Raw genomic sequence first — 18,740 nt, 5'->3', positions numbered from 1 at the left:
AACACCACCCAACAATGGACCTGGAGGAAATAGAGCAAACTCGCTAAATCATAAGCGCGGTCATGAGCGATGAATGGCCGGGCACGGAGACAGGCGAGGAAGAGATAACCGAAGGAGAAATATAATCGGTTATAGGGAAAATGAGAAACCGGAAGGTAGAAGGGGAAGACCGCATACCAAAAACGCTCCTCAAGAATGTTTGGATCTCGAAAAAACAGGAGTTCCTAACGCTATACAAGAATTTCTGCAACGCTGGATATTTCCCAAAGATATGGAAAAAGGCAAAACTGTGCTGGCTAAAAAAAGCGACGGCTTGAAATGACCCATTAGTCTCCTACTAATGCTAGGAAAATTACTAGAGAGCGTACTTAATTAGAGACTCCAGGCAAGGGCGAAGAAAATGGAGTTATACGACACAAGGCAATACAGTTTCAGAAAAAAGCAGGTCAGACATACAAGCCGCGAGTGATCTACTGGAATGGATCAAAACCAAAAAAGAACTAGGGAAACACGTTCTATTGGTGACGTTGGACCTCAGGTACGCATTCAACAGAGCAGCACAGGTAGAAATACTGGAAGAGCTGTGAAGAAGCAGAATAAATAAGAAAATGGCAAGATCAATAGCCAACTTCATGACGGAAAGGAAAGTCATCAGCACCCAGGTGGCAATGGAAATTGACAAGGGTTGTCCGCAAGGGTCAAGCTTGGGGCCCACACTCTGGCTACTGGGCATGAACAGCTGGTTCCGTAAGGCCCCTTAATCGGTAGAATTAAGACCTTCGCGGATGGTTATATGATTGGTCTCAGCAATAAAAATATTAGAAATAGACTGGACCTTGCCTGGAAGAACTGTTGGGAAAACTGCTACAAATGGACCAACAAGGCAGAGGCAGAGGACAATAAGGAAACGATTGAGGCCTCTGATGGTTCTAGAGCAAGAAAAACAGCAGACCACCAACGGTCAAACTTGGTGAAGACATCCAGGTCAAAGATACAATAAGGTATCTTGACTTGGATTGTCAATCGATAGGAAACAGCAGTATAAACAACACATACAGCTATTAAGGAGAAAATGAGAAAAGTTAATGAGACGTCTCTGGGGAACGTTGCACAGAAGAAGCAACCCCAGGGCACCAGAGGTCATGCGACAAATATACGACAGGGTTATAAAACCCGCAGTACTATATGGCACAGAAATATGGGGATACAGGGCCTCGATGGGGAGGCCTATGACAGCGCTTGCAGCAGCACAAAGAACTGCACTGTTAGCAATAGCAGGTGCCTATCGAACCACATCGAACGATGCTCTGCAGGTAATTGCAGGCACTCCACCGCTATACATGGAATCCGAGATCCAGGGGTGGGCTGCAGAAAAGTACGAGTACCCCAACTGGCTAAAAGAATTGGAACCGAAGGAAATGCCATGGCCATGGGAGGAACCGTAGGAAAATCGGATGAACAGCTCCGAAATCACCAAGATATGGAAAGCAGGAATAGGAATCGTGATACAGACAGGAACAGACGGGAGGAAGACATGAATCTTAGAATAAAAGACGAATCGAACTCCGGAGCGGCAGAATTCGTGGCGATGCAGAAAGCCATAGAACTGGTACGGGGCAGAAGCCCCACGGGACCAATTACCATACGAACGGACAGTAGGATGTCCATATGGTGGGCCGAGAACGCAAACACACGAAACAAAGACATATTTGCAGAAAACCGGCAGTGAAATATCGCTAAGATGGTACCGAAGGATGACAACGGAGGAAACGGTAATCGCGGAGAGACTCTTGAGAGAAGCCAGCAAAAATGAAGAAATAGGGCTGGAAAACCACAGATGGATCAGCACCAGAACCATCAAAAGGATCATAGAAGGAGAGATAAAAGCAGGTGGCAGATATATTGGGAACAATCCACTAAAGGAAGAACCCTTTATAAATACTGCCAACAAGCAGGGACAGGAAACATAGGACAGAGCAGGAAAGCTGTGTAACTGACGTCAGGCAACGGAAATATGCAAGCTCACCTCCACAGATTCAAGTTGAAGTAGACCGATGGACTCTGCGAATGTCGCACAGGACCAGAAGGCACTACGCAAATCTTGGAGACATGCGTAATTGAAAAAAATTTAGAGGCCCGTAACAGGCACCAGACAGCCGACGGGAACTACCAATTAAGAAATGAAGACGGGCTAGTCGATGAGGAAACTGTTGCATAGATCAGCCTTTTGGCGAAAACGCTGATCGAATTTGAAAAGAGGGAAACCCAGAACGTCATTCCACGAAAATTTCTTCCCAGCGAGCATTCTTTTGAGATGTGATGACAGGAAATATTCGAGTGCCAGATATGGAGAATACGGTGAATGAGGGAGCAATTTGAAACTATTCATGGATTTTTGCCATCGTTTTCACTGACTTGTGTCACGGTACATTGTCTTAGTGAAGCAGCGCTTTCCTTATTTCAAATGTGGATGTTTTGCGGCGATTTCGTCCTTTAAACGGCCCAAAAACGCTATGTAATAGTCGCTGTTGATGGTCCTTTCTTTTCCAAGATAGTCAATGAAAACCATTCCATGCCCATCCCAACATACAGACGCCATAAACTTGCCAGTCGACTGTTGCGCTTTCCCACGCCTTGGAGCGGGTTCATCGTGTGCAGTACACTCATTAACTCTCGATTGGTCTTCGGAGTGAAATGCCGGAGCCATGTTTAATCCATTGTCATATATCGACCTAAAGGATTGGGTTTATTGCGCTTGATCATCTTGAAACACTGATCCAAATCATCAACTCATCGTTGTTTTTGGTCAAAAGTGAACTCGCGCGACACCCACCTTACACAGAGCTTCCTCATCCCCAAGTATTCGCGAATGATATGATGTACACTTTCAGTTGATATCTTTAGAGTGTCTGCTATTTCATTCGTTTCGATTTAGGATTATTCAAAATCATTTTGTGGATTTTTTAATGTTTACGTCGGTAACAACCTATTCTGGGCGTTGACTGCGCTCACCGCCTTCGGTGCTCATTTCACCACATCTAAACTTAGCATACCAATCCTTGATGTTTGCTAAATTTCGATCCAGTAACGCTATGTAATAGTCGCTGTTAATGGTCCTTTCTTTTTCAAGGTACTCAATGAAAATTGATGAAGTGTATCTAAAGTTGATTTATCTTTGAATAATTATTTGCAGTCGCTTTACTGCTTAGCCTGGATTCTGAATTATAGTTTCCCCAAACTTGATTACTGGCGTGACTTGGATTGTTGTTCTTTCTGAATTCGCAAACACAATTTGGACCAATCACAAATCCATGGCGGTACTGGAACCCACCTCTGTTGTTGCAGTAGGAAAATTACCATGGAACTCTCATTCAGTCTTTGTGATTTGATTGTATGAATGCAGAGCATATTAGGATTATTAAAATTCTGCAAAATTTGCAATAAACTAGATGTGCGATTACCTGATTTCATGTATAATATCGAAGGGATTTATTTTATAAAACCATATAACTACATACTCAGAGATAATAGAAATTTAACTTTATAGGCAATTTTGGAAAAATGTATTGGGACGTCTGATATGTAGATATCACTGCAGTGGCCTTTTTTATATATTCTATTGGTGTGTTTGGAACGCTGCACTATAAACAGTGAAGATATTAGCTTATTTATATGAACTAATATCATTTGTACGATGCGTTTGATTTTTTATTTCGAATTCCATTTTATGGGTACTTTCAGGGCTAAATTATATTAACAATGACGTCCTTATAATTTATAATCCTTATGATATAGAAAGCAAAAATGAGTTATTGTTTTCCATTCAAGAAGTTTTAAGATTATTTAATAAATAGGTAGATTATGCAAAAATTTTAAATTAATTGGATTATTTCGACCCGGTATGTACACAGTTATAAAAATAGAACTTTTGTATTTATATACAAACATATATTATTAAGAATTCCTTTTAATAAAATTACCAAGTTTACGGTAAGTCACATGATTATTCTATAATATTAACGTTATTTAAAACTTTAATAATAATTACATAAATAAAAATTATGATGATCTTGTTTATATTATTGCAGACTAATGTAGAAAATAATACTTTAAATAGAAAATAACATTTTTTATTACAAGTAAGTATTAAAGGCATATTATTCTTAATAAAACACCTTAAGTAAATTGCATTTAATTTTATTTTAAATTAACGTCTTCATTAATAATAAAAGTGACATATCAGTTTATGTTCAAATCTCCTGGTATACCGCAGCGATACGTTAATTTCAGCAGCCCAAACAATTACTTTTACATATGCGTTATGGGCGCCAGAGTTTCCGATCCCACGGAATACTGCGATGAAATGAAACACTGCCTTTCTATGAATTAGGGCAGAATGTGCTAAGCAATTCACTTATATAAAATTGCTCCAGTTCAGATTCTGTACAGTATTCAGACAAAATTGTTTCTGCCATTCCGTATGGCGATTCTTGCGGGAAAGCCGTACAGGCGCAAATATGCCCCACGTTTGACGGTCCGGTCTCTTGCATACCTGATGACGAACATTCAGGAATAGAGGACGTTTGACGGCCCGGCGGGCTGTATACCAACTGACGACTCTTCAAGGAGAATGTTAGTGACGCAAGCCAAATAACCATCCTTAATGTAAGGCTGCTACATCGTATCACAACGAGCATAAAATACCTGCCGTATTGCTGCTGATAGGAGCTGGCAACGACTATTGTGTTTCTGTCGGAACTAATCTCAAAGGCCAATATAGCTCTATTAGAATAACTAGTTGGCAATATACGCGACATTTCCAGTTGTGTTGCTTCTTTGCGCCACGGTCTGTATTTATAATTCGGGTTTCCCCTCAAATGTATAACCCTCAAATATTTATAATATAAATATAAATAATAAACATGAATTTTATTTGTATTTTTATATTATTGTACATTATTAAGTAAAATGTCTATAAAATATTTTAATACTATGTTTATAACTAAATTAACAATTCTTGTTACTAAAATGATAATCTAAGTTCTTGAGTACTTACATGAGTTTGGCCAAGTGTTCAATTTAAATGACAGGCCTGCCGAGAGCCCAGAAGCGTTAATTAAAAACGAGCGTTTTTTGGAAACATTTTTTGTCTATTGTTTGACTTTTAATATTTTGCCTCATATATTTTACTAGAAAAACATAAATAATTGTATGTCAAATCCGACAAAGAAATTATCCTATTTAAGCCAGTTACTAAGCTGGGTAAGACCGGAGATCTTTTAGGATGATTTATAAGTTCACTATCAGTTGGCCTATGCGTAAAATATGGAACCAATTTTAGACTTAAATGCAAAGAAGATTAACTAACAATAAAGAATTAAAAATGGCAGTGTTGGATGACTAACAAAGCAGCGAAAAGCAGGTCACAATGGCCTCAAAAGAAGACAGCCGCGACAAAGCAAAAGCGACCGCAGAGGTAACTTTGTCGATCATAAAGGAAGAGGTCTAGTTTAATATCCCAACCCATACAAAAATGAGAAAGACAAAAATGAGAAGAACTGCAGGACCAAGGACCACCTGCTACGTGTGCGGTGGGGTAGAGGAAGGAATACGTGCAAAGCCACGAAAAACAGCTGTACGAACTACATAAAGACAACTTTCCGAAGGAATGAAGAGATACCAAGAGCAGAATAAAAAGTAACTCCGACAACCAACAAATGGTGAACGAGTTCAACGAACGCAAGAAAGAGTATCGATACGAGAGAAGAAGACAGAGCATGACAGAAAGGCAATTAACAACCTGGTGGAAACAAACTCGTGGAAGGGGGTGTAGGAAACCATCAGAAGAATGGGCATAAGAGGATGCGAAGTGGTAGCAACGCCTGAAGACGCAACCCCGGAGGCAAGAGAATCGGTCGAAAAACGAATAGTGGTAAAATACTACCAACAATGGACCTGAAGGAAACAGTGCAAACTTGCGAAATCATAAGCGCGGTCATGAGTGATGAATGGCCGGGCTCAGAGACAGGCGAGAAAGAGATAACCGAAAGAGAAATAGAATCGGTTATAGGGAAAATGAGAAACCGGAAGGCAAAAAGGGAAGACCGCATAACAAACGAGCTCCTGAAGAGTGTTTGGATCTAAAAAAAAACAGGAGTTCCTGACGCTATACAGGAATATCTACAATGCGGGATACTTCTCAAAGATATGGAGAAAAGTGAAACTGTGCTGGCTACAAAAAAGCGACGGAAGGGAAATACACATCAGCCTCCTAAAAACGCCAGGAAAAGTACTAGACAAAGTATTTAATCAGATATTCCAGGCAATGGCGGCGATAATGGAGCTACACGACACAAGACAGTACGGTTTTAGAAAAAAAAAACAGGTCAACCGTACAAGGCGTGAGTGATCTACTGAAATGGATCAACATCGAAAAAGATCAAGGGAAACAGTTTCTAATGATTACGCTGGAACTCCGGAACGCTTTTGACAGAGAAACCCAGGTATAAATACTGGAAGAACTACAAAGAGGCAGAATAAATAGCCAGCTTCTTGACGGAAAGGAAAATCATCAGCAACTAGGTGGCAATGGAAATTGACAAGGGATGTTCGCAAGGGTCAAGCTTAAAGCCGAGACTCTGACTGTTGGGCATGAACAGCTGGTTCCGCAAAGGGGACTGCCGAATGATAATTCAGGCCTTCGCGGATGATCAGGTGATCGCTCTCAGCAATAAACACATTAGAAATAGGCTGGACCTTGCTTGGAACCACTGCTGTTGGGAAAACTGTCAAAAATATGCCGACGAGGCAGGAGCAGAGTACTACAAGGAAAAGACTGAGGCTTGCTGCTTCTGGAGCGAGAAGAACAGCAGGCCACCAATGGTCAAGTTTGGTGAAGACCTCATTCAGGTCAAAGATACAATAAAGTCTCTGGGCGTGACAATCGACAGGAAACAGCAGTATATACAACACATACAGCTGTTAAGGAGAAAAACTGAAAATATGATCAGCCGGCTCTGGAGAACACTGCGCAGAATAAGCAACCCCAGGAGATCAGAGGTCATGCGTCAAATATACGACAGGGTTATAAATCTCGCAGTAATATATGGCGCAGAAATATGTGGATACCGGGCCTCGATGGGAAGGGCTAGGACAGCGCTAGCAGCAGCACAAAAACTGCAATGTTAGCAATCACAGGCGCCTATCGAACGACATCGAACGATCCTTTGCAGGTAATAGCTGGAACACCAGCCCCATACCTGGAATTAGAACCGAAGAAAATACCAAGGCCATGGGAGGAAGAGTGGAAAAATCGGACAAACCGCGTCGAAAACACCAAGATATGGACATACGCTAGTGCCAAAAAGAAAAGCAAGCATAGGAATAGTGATACGGGCAGGAACAGACGGCCAGGAAGAGATAAGTCTTAGAATAACAGACAAATCGAGCCCCAGATCGGCAGAATTCGTGGCGGTTGAGAAAGCCATAGAACTGGTACGGGACAGGAGCCTCCTGGGACCAATCACCATTGGAACGGACAGTACAATATGGTGGGCCGAGTATGCAAAAATACGAAACAAGGACATAATGCAAATCAAAATAACCTTGCTAGATTTGCAGAAAACCGGCAGTGAAATATCGCTATGATGGTGCCGAAGAATCACAACGCAGGAAATGGTAACCGCGGACAGACTCGCGAGAGAACCCACCGGAAAGTAAGAAATAGGGCTGGAAAAAATAAGGATGGATCAGCACCAGAACCACAAAAAGGATTAAGGAAGGAGTGGCAAAAAGAAGTTGGCAGATATATTGGGAACAATTCATTAAAAGAAGAACCCTTTATAAATACTGCCAACAAATAGCGACAGGAAATATACGACTGAGCAGGAAAGCTGTGCAACTGTTGACAGGCCACGCGAATATGTAAGCTTACCTGTAGATATTCATATTGAGTGAGACCGATGGACTCAATAAATATCGCACAGGACCAGAAGAAACTACACATATCTTCGAGACATGCTTAATTGAAAGAAAAATAGAAGCCCGAAACAGACACCGGACGGCAAAACATAAAATATATACAGAAATAGGCAAGAAAAGATTCCAAATAACACTCGTTTTTATTTTACGTCTCATTGGTCTCGGCAGGCCTGTCATTTAAATTGAACATTTGGCCAAACTCATGGAAGTACTCGGGGACTTATTTATTTAATTATGAAAATTTTATATTACCATTTTAGTATTAGTAACATGGTATTAAAATATATTATAGACATTTTACTTAATAATGTACAATTATATAAAAATACAAATAAAATTCATATTTATAATTTGCTGTTATATAATATAACATTTGTATTTTGTTTCCAATATTATATCTATCTTTATAAACCTGTATATTTCGTCGGGATACAGTATAGAATCTGAACTGGAGCAATTTTATATAAGTGAATATATAATATAAGTGATTATATAAGTGAATATAAATATCAGATTCTGTCCCAATCTATAGAAGGGCAGCGTTTCAATTCGTCGCAAAAGTCCGTGAAATCGGAGACCTCTGGCACCCATAACGCATATGTAAAAGGCATCGTTTGGGGTTGCTGAAATTGACGTATCGCTGCAGTATTCAAAGAGTTTTGAATATAAACGGATATGCCACTTTTATTATTAACGAAGGTGTTAATTTAAAATTAAAATAAATGCATTTAATTTATGGGGTATTATTAAGAATAAAGAGCCTTCTTATTTTTAATATACAATGACCGTTGCTAAAATAAAAATATATTTAGTACTTGTAATAAAAAATGTTAATTGCTATTAAAAATACTAATTTCAACATTAGTCTGCAACCATATAAACGGGATCTTCATATTTTTTATTAACGTAATTATTATTAAAGTTTTAAGCAACATTAATATTATAGAATAATAATGTGACTTATCGTAAACTTGGGGTAATTTTGTAAAAAGAAAGAGCGAACTGTTGTAATTCCAATCTAGTAACACATTCCAAATAAGTTAATAAGGGTTGGCTTTTGTCAAATTTATTTATTTTTGTGTAACTTCATTCTCAAAAGAGTTGCAATTATACCATATTTCAAAATTGTTGCTGATATAGATATCCGAGATAATAAGTATTCCAATTCAACTACTGATTTCTCAAATGATCCAAAATCTTGTTTTGAAATATTTTTTTCGTTACGTGATAGCCCGAAATCCAATGGCGGAAAGATATGAGATGAATTTCAAAGAAAATTAATCGTAACAGACAAATGCTATCATATACATATACAGTACAACATATTACTTTGGATACTTATAAGGCAATTCAATTTTTGATTGAATTTGTGATTACTTACATTTACTTTAATAATTTTGACATTTTTCCTATCGTATATGCTTTAGTAACGAGGTAAAATAGAATAACTTTCTTAATAGTATATATTTTTATATAAAAACAAAAGTTATATTTATATAACTTTGTACATACCTCAGCAGCTTTAAAATGCTTCCCATATTCTATTCTTTATTTAAATTATAATTATTTTAATGCTATAGTTGTATGTAATATTTAAGAATTCAGTTCATTCAGTTTCGCTTCATCAATAGATTTTTTTTTTCTCAATTTCACTAAATGATTTCCACTTGGCACCGAGCCATTTCGATATTCCCGAATTGTGAATTTTCGGGTTCTTCTGTAAGATCTTCCTTCTTTCTCCCGTGGACCAAATCATAAAAGCGTTCATAGGTCTCTTAACATGCTCTATATTTTTGAGATTATAATTGGTCATCAGATTTTGATTCTTAAACTGATGCATAGGTGCTTGGCCCAGATTACCTACCGAACTCTTACTCAGAGAGCTGGTACAGGGAAGGCTATTGTTGGCTCTGATTTCGTAGTTCGATTCCATAGTTAAATTTTAACAAATTCACTAGAACACTAACCAAAAACTGGCAACTTTCTATTAACTTCCCTCCGAACTAATACTGAATACTAAAATCGTAGAAGGGCTCTATATATAAATTGATATAAGACCAAAAAGAAGAAAACAGCTAATATTTATTATAATAAAAAATTAATGTTATAAAACAATATACCTGCAGCAAAGGGTAGCAATTGAATATACAGGTAAACAATGGTAAATATAATATTGAAAATAAAACATAATTGTTATATTATATGACCGCAAATAATAAATATTAATTATATTTGTATTTTTATATTACTGTACATTATTAAGGAAAATGTCTATAATATGTTTTAATACTATGTTTATAACTAATTTAACTTATACTAAAATGATAATCTAAAATTTTTTTTTTTCGTTACTTGATAGCCCGAAATCCACTGGCGGAAAGATATGAGATGAATTTCAAAGAAAATAAATCGTAACAGACCTATGCTATCATATACATATACAGTACAACATATTACTTTGTATACTTATAAGGCAATTCTATTTTTGATTGACTTTGTGGTTACTTACATTTGCCTTAATAATTTTGACATTTTTCCTATCGCATATGCTTTAGTAACAAGGTAAAATAGAATAACTTTCTTAATAGTATATATTTGTATATAAATACAAAAGTTACATTTATATAACTGTGTATATACCGGGGCAAAACAATGCATATTTGCTTAATCCAAATAATGTCTAACTTTTCTATTTTTTTTTTTAAACAAATATTTGAAAATGTTGGCATATTTTTCATGTTTGATATGCTAGGACTGGAATTTGAAGATGCATTAATATACAACACAAGTAAAACTAGAGTTTCCTATATAATTTCGAAGGGGTTTATTTTATAAAACCATATAACTACATACCCAGAAAAAATACAGATTTAACTTTATAGACAATATTGGAAAAATGTTTTGCAACGTCCGATATCTAGATGTCGCTACAGTGGCTTCTTCTATTTATTATATTTATTATATATATATATATATATATATATATATATATATATATGTCACATCAATCACAGATGAGTTGCATTTATAAATAGAAGATAATAGATAATAATTATTCCAAATTATCTATTGAGTTCTTAAATGACCAAAAATCATTTTATATCTATATATACGTATATATATATATATATATACGCAACTATTTGGAAATATGGTATAAATGCAACTCATCTATGAATGAAGTGACAAAGCGAACCCTTATTAGCTTACTTGGAATGTGCTACTATATTGGAATTACAACAGTTCGCTCTTTCTTTTAATAAAATTACGCCAAGTTTACTATAAGTCACATTATTATTCTATAATATTAATGTTGCTTAAAACTTTAATAATAATTACATTAATAAAAAATATAAAGATCCTGTTAATATGGTTGCAGACTAATGTTGAAATTAGTATTTTTAATAGCGATTAACATTTTTTATTACAAGTACTAAATATATTTTTGTTTTAGCAACGGTCATTGTATATTAAAAATAAAAAGGCTCATTATTTTTAATAAAACACCATAAATTAATTACATTTAATTTTATTTTATATTAACATCTTCATTAATAATTAAAGAGACATATCCGTTTATATTCAAAACTCCTGTAATACCGCAGCGATACGTTAATTTTAGCAGCCTTTAACAATGACTTTTGCATATGCGTTGGGGGCGCTAGAGGTCCCGTTCCCACGGAATTCTGTGATGAAACGAAACGCTGCCTTTCTATAGATTAGGACAGAATGTGTTAATCAATTCATTTATATAAAATTGCTCCAGTTCAGAATCTGTACTGTATCCCGACGAAATGGCCTCCGCCATTCCGTATGGCGATTCTTGCGGGAAAGCCGTATAAGCGCAAATATGGCCCACGTTTAACGGCCCGGTCTCTTGCATATCTGATGACGAACCTTCAGGAATAGAGGCCGACGAAATTGCCTCCGCCATTCCGTATGGCGATTCTTGTGGGAAAGCCGTAGAAGCGCTAATATGGCCCACGTTTGACGGCCCGGTCTCTTGCATGCCTGATGACGATCCTTCAGAAATGGAGGCGGACGAAATTGCCTCCGCCGTTCCATATGGCGATTCTTGCGCAACCATACTTGAACTTGAACCATCCTTAGTGTAAGGCTGCTGCATCGTATCACAACGAGCGTAAAATACACCACCGTATTGCTGCTGATAGACGCTGGCAACGACTATCCTGTTGATGTCGGAACTAATTTCAAAGGCCGATGTCGCTCTATCAGAATGACTAGATGGCAATATACCCAACTTATTGTGCTGTGTTGCTTTTTTGCGCCTCGGTCTGTATTTATAATTCTGGTTTTCCCTCAAATGTATAGCGTACAATCGTTTCGCTTCGTCAATAAATGGTTTTTTCTCAATTTCACTAAAGGATTTCCACTTGGCACCGAGCCATTTCGATAATTCCGAATTGTGAATCTTCGGGTTCTTCTGTAAGATCTTCCTTCTTTCTCCCGTGGACCAAATCATAAAAGCGTTCATAGGTCTCTTAACACGCTCCATATTTTTGGGATTATAAATGGTCATCATATTTTGATTCTTAAACAACTGATTCATAGGTGCTTGGCCTAGATTACCTACCGAACTGTTACTCAGAGAACTGGTAGAGGAATGGCTATTGTTGGCTCTGACTTCGTAGTTCGATTCCATAGTTAAATTTTAACAAATTCACTAGAACACTAACCAAAAACTGGCAACTTTCTATTAACTTCCCTCCGAACTAATACTGAATACTAAAATCGTAGAGGGGCTCTATATATAAATTGATATATAGCCAAAATGAAGAAAACAGCTAATATCTATCATAAAAATATAATTGGTGTTATAAAACTATGTATTTGCAGCAAAAGGTAGCGATTGAATATACAGGTAAACAATGGTAAATATAATATTGGAAATAAAATATAATTGTTATATAATATGACCGCAAATAATAAATATGAATTGTATTTGTATTTTTATATTACTGTACATTATTAAGTAAAATGTCTATAACATATTTTAATACTATGTTTATAACTAATTTAACTTATACTAAAATGATAATCTAAAATTTTCATAATTAAATAAATAATAAATCCTCGAGCCGGTCGAGACCCAATCAGCGTAAAATAAAAACGAGCGTTATTTGGAAACATTTCTTATCTACTGTTTGACTGTAAACATTTATATTTTGCCTCATACATTTTATTAGAAAAACATAAATAATTGTATGTAAAATCCGACAAGGAAATTAACCTAGTCACGCCAGTTACTAAGCTGGGTAAGACTGAAGATCTTTTAGGATGATTTATAAGTTCACAGTCAATTGGCTTAATATCTATGCGTAAGATATGAAATCAATTTTAGACTTAATCAAATGCAAAGAATATAACTGGAAAGTCTCTGCTGAGTTAAAAGTTGTTATATTGCATGGACAACAGGGATGTTTCACAAAATATAATTTTCTCTATTTGTGGACCGGTGGAGACACTAAAAACCAATATGAGGTCAAAAATTGGCCGAAAGGAACTGACTTTGTTGTAAATTAAACGTTAGATATAAACCTTCTATTCCACAGGAAAGTTTAATTATTCAACAGTTACTTATAAAATTTGGTTTAATGAAAAATGTTCACAAATCCATGGATAAAATTGGTAAAATATTTTTGTATTTGAAAATTTCAATCTCCAAGTAAAGTAAAGCTAAATTAAAAAAGTCATTTTTGTTGGCCCACAAATAAGAAAGCTTATAAAAGTAAATGAATTCCATTAAATGCTATCGCGAAAATGCTAGCGGCTTGCCTAATTCAAAAGAAAGTAATTTTTGTAATTACAGACAATCTTAGAGCTGAAAATGCCAAGTTTTTAACGAATGGCTTGTTACAAATATGTATGACGATGGGGTGTAGAATGTTTTTAAAAATACATTTCTTGCATTCTTATTTCAATTAAGCCCCGTCCCCTCCTAATCATGGAACAGCATGTGACGAACATGCTGAAAGTCTTCACCAGGATATCAAAAAAAAATAGAATAGCGTTATCAAATATAATTAAATGAAATACAGAAAAAAATTACAGAGAAATGTTTACTATGTTACAAGTCATTACAAATAATCTTTTAGGATCTTAAAAAATAAAAATCAGCAAAATATTTCCGACTTGAATCACGTGTTCACAAACTGAAATTCATTACTAAATTCTGGGATATTCCACAACATGCGTGACCTACCGCCAAGGGCGGTGTGGGTATATATTAAACATGCATCGCAGTAGCAGTGGAATTTCAAACTTTCCATACGTTATATGTCAAAAAAATTTCAATAAAAATTCAATTACAAATAAAAAAACAACCATCAATTTTTACTGTTATACTTGGGGAATTCCCATACTAAATATATAACAAAGACAACAATAAATATACTAAATAAATAACAAAGGCGGTGTTGGGATAGTAACAACAATAAATTTTACCGTTATAACTGGGGCAATCCATAAAGTGCGTGACCCAATACTAACTTAAAAGCATAGGCGGTGTTGGGAGATAAACAGTAATCTACTTTTACTATCATAACTGGTTAATATTATATGCGTAACCTAACAATAAACAATTAACAAAGGCGATGTTGGATGACTAACAAAGCAGCGGGTAGTAGGTTACAATGGTCACAAAATAAAACAGCCGCGACAAAGCCAAAGCGACAGCAGAGGTAACTTTTTCGACCACAAATGAAGGGATGTTTAATAACCCAATCCAAGCAAAAATGAGGGCGGCAAAAGAGTCGAGCGACGAATAGGCAAGGAGTATCAGGGCACAAACAACGGATGAAAGAGAATTCGTGGAAAAGACCGACGTAGCAAAGGAGGAACAACAGGAGGAGATCAAGAAGATGACAACCAAGGTCCGGTAGATCTATCAAACAGGCAGGCCGAAAAAGTGAGGCAATTATTAGCTCGGAAAAACCCGCTAGCCAAGAAACTGGCCTTCACGAAAGCTGATGCCGAAATAGTAGGGTAGAAGAAGGACCTACTACTAAAAATAATTTTTGTAATGTCCGAGGAATTGGACATCATAAGGACGACATAAGAGGCTTCCAATAAACTAGGAAACATGAAGGAGATCATCAAAAAAAGATGGATAACATGAATAAAGTGGGGGAAGAAGAAGAAGAAGAAGTAGGATGGTCAGACAAAAAAACTGGTGACAAGAAAGTCTGACGAAATCACCCCCACCAAAACCACTAAACCCATGGCAACAATTAGCAAAGAAAAGGGGAGCGAGGAAAATGGAGAGACAACGAAAGGGGCGACAAAAGCTAGCACGGCGGAGAATAGAAACAAGGGAATCTGCAGCTATACCAGAAAATGAGTGCATCCGAACAGCACTCCAGGACCAAACAAAAGAAGGAAAATGAAGGACAATATGTACCTTTAATGAAGCCAAGAGGGACACGTGGTTGAATGAACTCACCCCAAACTTGTTCAAGGCCATCATGAAGCAGGGCCGCATCACGGTAGACATGATGGCCCATAAAATTACAGAAAATCTTCAAGCCATGCAGTGCTACAGCTGCTGCAAGTTCGACCATAAGGCGAAGAAATTTAAGACCAAGGAAGCCACCTGCTACGTGTGCTGGGCTTACACGAAGGAAAGACGTGCAAAGCCACCAAAAAGAGCTGTACGAACTGCATAAAGGCAGGTGCAAGGCACGAGTTATCTACTGAAATGGATCAAAACCGAAAAAGAAAAAGGGAAACACGTTGTAATGGTGACGTTGGATCTCAGGAACGCTTTCAACAGACTAACCCTGGAAAGAAGCAGATTAAATAAGACAATAGCAAGATCAATAGCCAGCTTCGGAACAGACGTCGCGAAAGAGAAGAGAAGAGTCTTAGAATAAAAGACGAATCGAACTCCAGAGCGGCAGAATTCGTTTAGATACAGAAAACCATAGAACTGCTATGGGACAGAAGCCCCCGGGACCAATCACCATACCAACGGACAGTAGGATGTCCAAAAGCTGGGCCGAGTACGCATACACACGAAACAAGGACATAGTACAAATCAAAACAAACTTGCTAGAAATACAGAAAACCGGCAGTGACATATCGCTAAGATGGTACCAGAGGATGACAACGGAGGAAATGATAACCGCGAGAGAATCCATCGAAAAGGAGGATTTTTTTTTAAAGAACCCTTTATAAAAACTGCCAACAAGTAGGGAGAGGAAACATAGGACTGATCAGGAAAATACAACTGTACAAATCATGACAGGCCACGGGAATATGCAAGCTTACCTGCACAGATTCAAGTTGAAGGAGATCGATGGACTGTGCGAATGTCGCACAGGACCAGAAGACTACGCATATATTGGAGACAAGCATAATTGAAAATAGGGTAGAAGCCCGTAACAGTCACCGGACAGCCGACGTTAACTAAAAGTTAAGAAACGGTGATCGAATTTGAAAGGAATGAAACCCAGAATAGCAGTCAAGAAGAGACACATGCAGACGAGTAAGAAAGCGGCCAAGCTAATGATCATGGCGCGAAAATGAGAGAAAACTAGGTGGGATTAAAAAGTGCAGTAACGGCGCGATGGTACTGAACAGGCGCTCGGAGACCCATTCGTGAACTGTTACGGATATCGTTGCATGCTCGATTTGCGCGTTCGCAATCCCACATATGGGATGGTGAGCATTAAAGCCTCCATTCAAAGATTATTTTCGAAGTTGGGCCGTTGAAGAGGGTTTCGAATGCAGACGAGTAATGCGTGGAGCATTTCCTGTATAAGGAGGTGATCATGATTGGGCGATCCTGAGTTTCTACCTGGATAGAGGTGAATTAGATGTTTAGTAACGATATAATTGAAGTCAGAAGGTTGTGTTTGATTGCTTTTTTGATTAGGAGGGCAGTTCCACAACCGCGAGCTGGGACACGGCCATTCCTGTAAACCATAATATATATATATATATTATAATATATATATTTGCAGCCTTTAAGTACAACATGCTGCTTAGAATACTTAAAAGACAATTCCATTGTTGATTGACTTTGTGATTATTTATATTTAACTTCATAATTTTGACACATTTTCAATTTGAACACATGCTGAGTTTATACTATGTCCTATATTTTCACAACTATCGCATAAATCATTTTATATCTATATATACATATATATATATATATATATATATATATATATATATATATACGTATATATATATATACGTATATATATATATACGTATATATATATATACGTATATATAGATATAAAATGATTTTGGGTCATTTGAGAAATCAATAGATAATTTGGAATAATTATTATCTCGGATATCTAAATCAGCAACAATTTGGAAATATGGTATAAATGCAACTCATCTATGAATGAAGTGACAAAGCAAACCCTTATTAGCTTACTTGGAATGTGCTACTATATTGGAATTACAACAGTTCGCTCTTTCTTTTAATAAAATTACGCCAAGTTTACTATAAGTCACATTATTATTCTATAATATTAATGTTGCTTAAAACTTTAATAATAATTACATTAATAAAAAATATAAAGATCCTGTTAATATGGTTGCAGACTAATGTTGAAATTAGTATTTTTAATAGCGATTAACATTTTTTATTACAAGTATTAAATATATTTTTGTTTTAGCAACGGTCATTGTATATTAAAAATAAAAAGGCTAATTATTTTTAATAAAACACCATAAATTAATTACATTTAATTTTATTTTATATTAACATCTTCATTAATAATTAAAGAGACATATCCGTTTATATTCAAAACTCCTGTAATACCGCAGCGATACGTTAATTTTAGCAGCCTTTAACAATGACTTTTGCATATGCGTTGGGGGCGCTAGAGGTCCCGTTCCCACGGAATTCTGTGACGAAACGAAACGCTGCCTTTCTATAGATTAGGACAGAATGTGTTAATCAATTCATTTATATAAAATTGCTCCAGTTCAGAATCTGTACTGTATCCCGACGAAATGGCCTCCGCCATTCCGTATGGCGATTCTTGCGGGAAAGCCGTATAAGCGCAAATATGGCCCACGTTTGACGGCCCGGTCTCTTGCATGTCTGATGACGAACCTTCAGGAATAGAGGCCGACGAAATTGCCTCCGCCATTCCGTATGGCGATTCTTGTGGGAAAGCCGTAGAAGCGCTAATATGGCCCATGTTTGACGGCCCGGTCTCTTGCATGCCTGATGACGATCCTTCAGAAATGGAGGCGGACGAAATTGCCTCCGCCGTTCCATATGGCGATTCTTGCGCAACCATACTTGAACTTGAACCATCCTTAGTGTAAGGCTGCTGCATCGTATCACAACGAGCGTAAAATACACCACCGTATTGCTGCTGATAGACGCTGGCAAGGACTATTCTGTTGATGTCGGAACTAATTTCAAAGGCCGATGTCGCTCTATCAGAATGACTAGATGGCAATATACCCAACTTATTGTGTTGTGTTGCTTTTTTGCGCCTCGGTCTGTATTTATAATTCGGGTTTTCCCTCAAATGTATATCGTACAATCGTTTCGCTTCGTCAATAAATGGTTTTTTCTCAATTTCACTAAAGGATTTCCACTTGGCACCGAGCCATTTCGATAATTCCGAATTGTGAATCTTCGGGTTTTTCTGTAAGATCTTCCTTCTTTCTCCCGTGGACCAAATCATAAAAGCGTTCATAGGTCTCTTAACACGCTCCATATTTTTGGGATTATAAATGGTCATCATATTTTGATTCTT

This window comes from Rhynchophorus ferrugineus, unplaced genomic scaffold, assembly GCF_030347505.1.
Source record: "Rhynchophorus ferrugineus isolate W39M unplaced genomic scaffold, kcgeb_rfMv2 rfM3, whole genome shotgun sequence".
Lineage (NCBI taxonomy): Eukaryota > Metazoa > Arthropoda > Insecta > Coleoptera > Curculionidae > Rhynchophorus > Rhynchophorus ferrugineus.
This window is presented reverse-complemented; position numbering follows the sequence as displayed.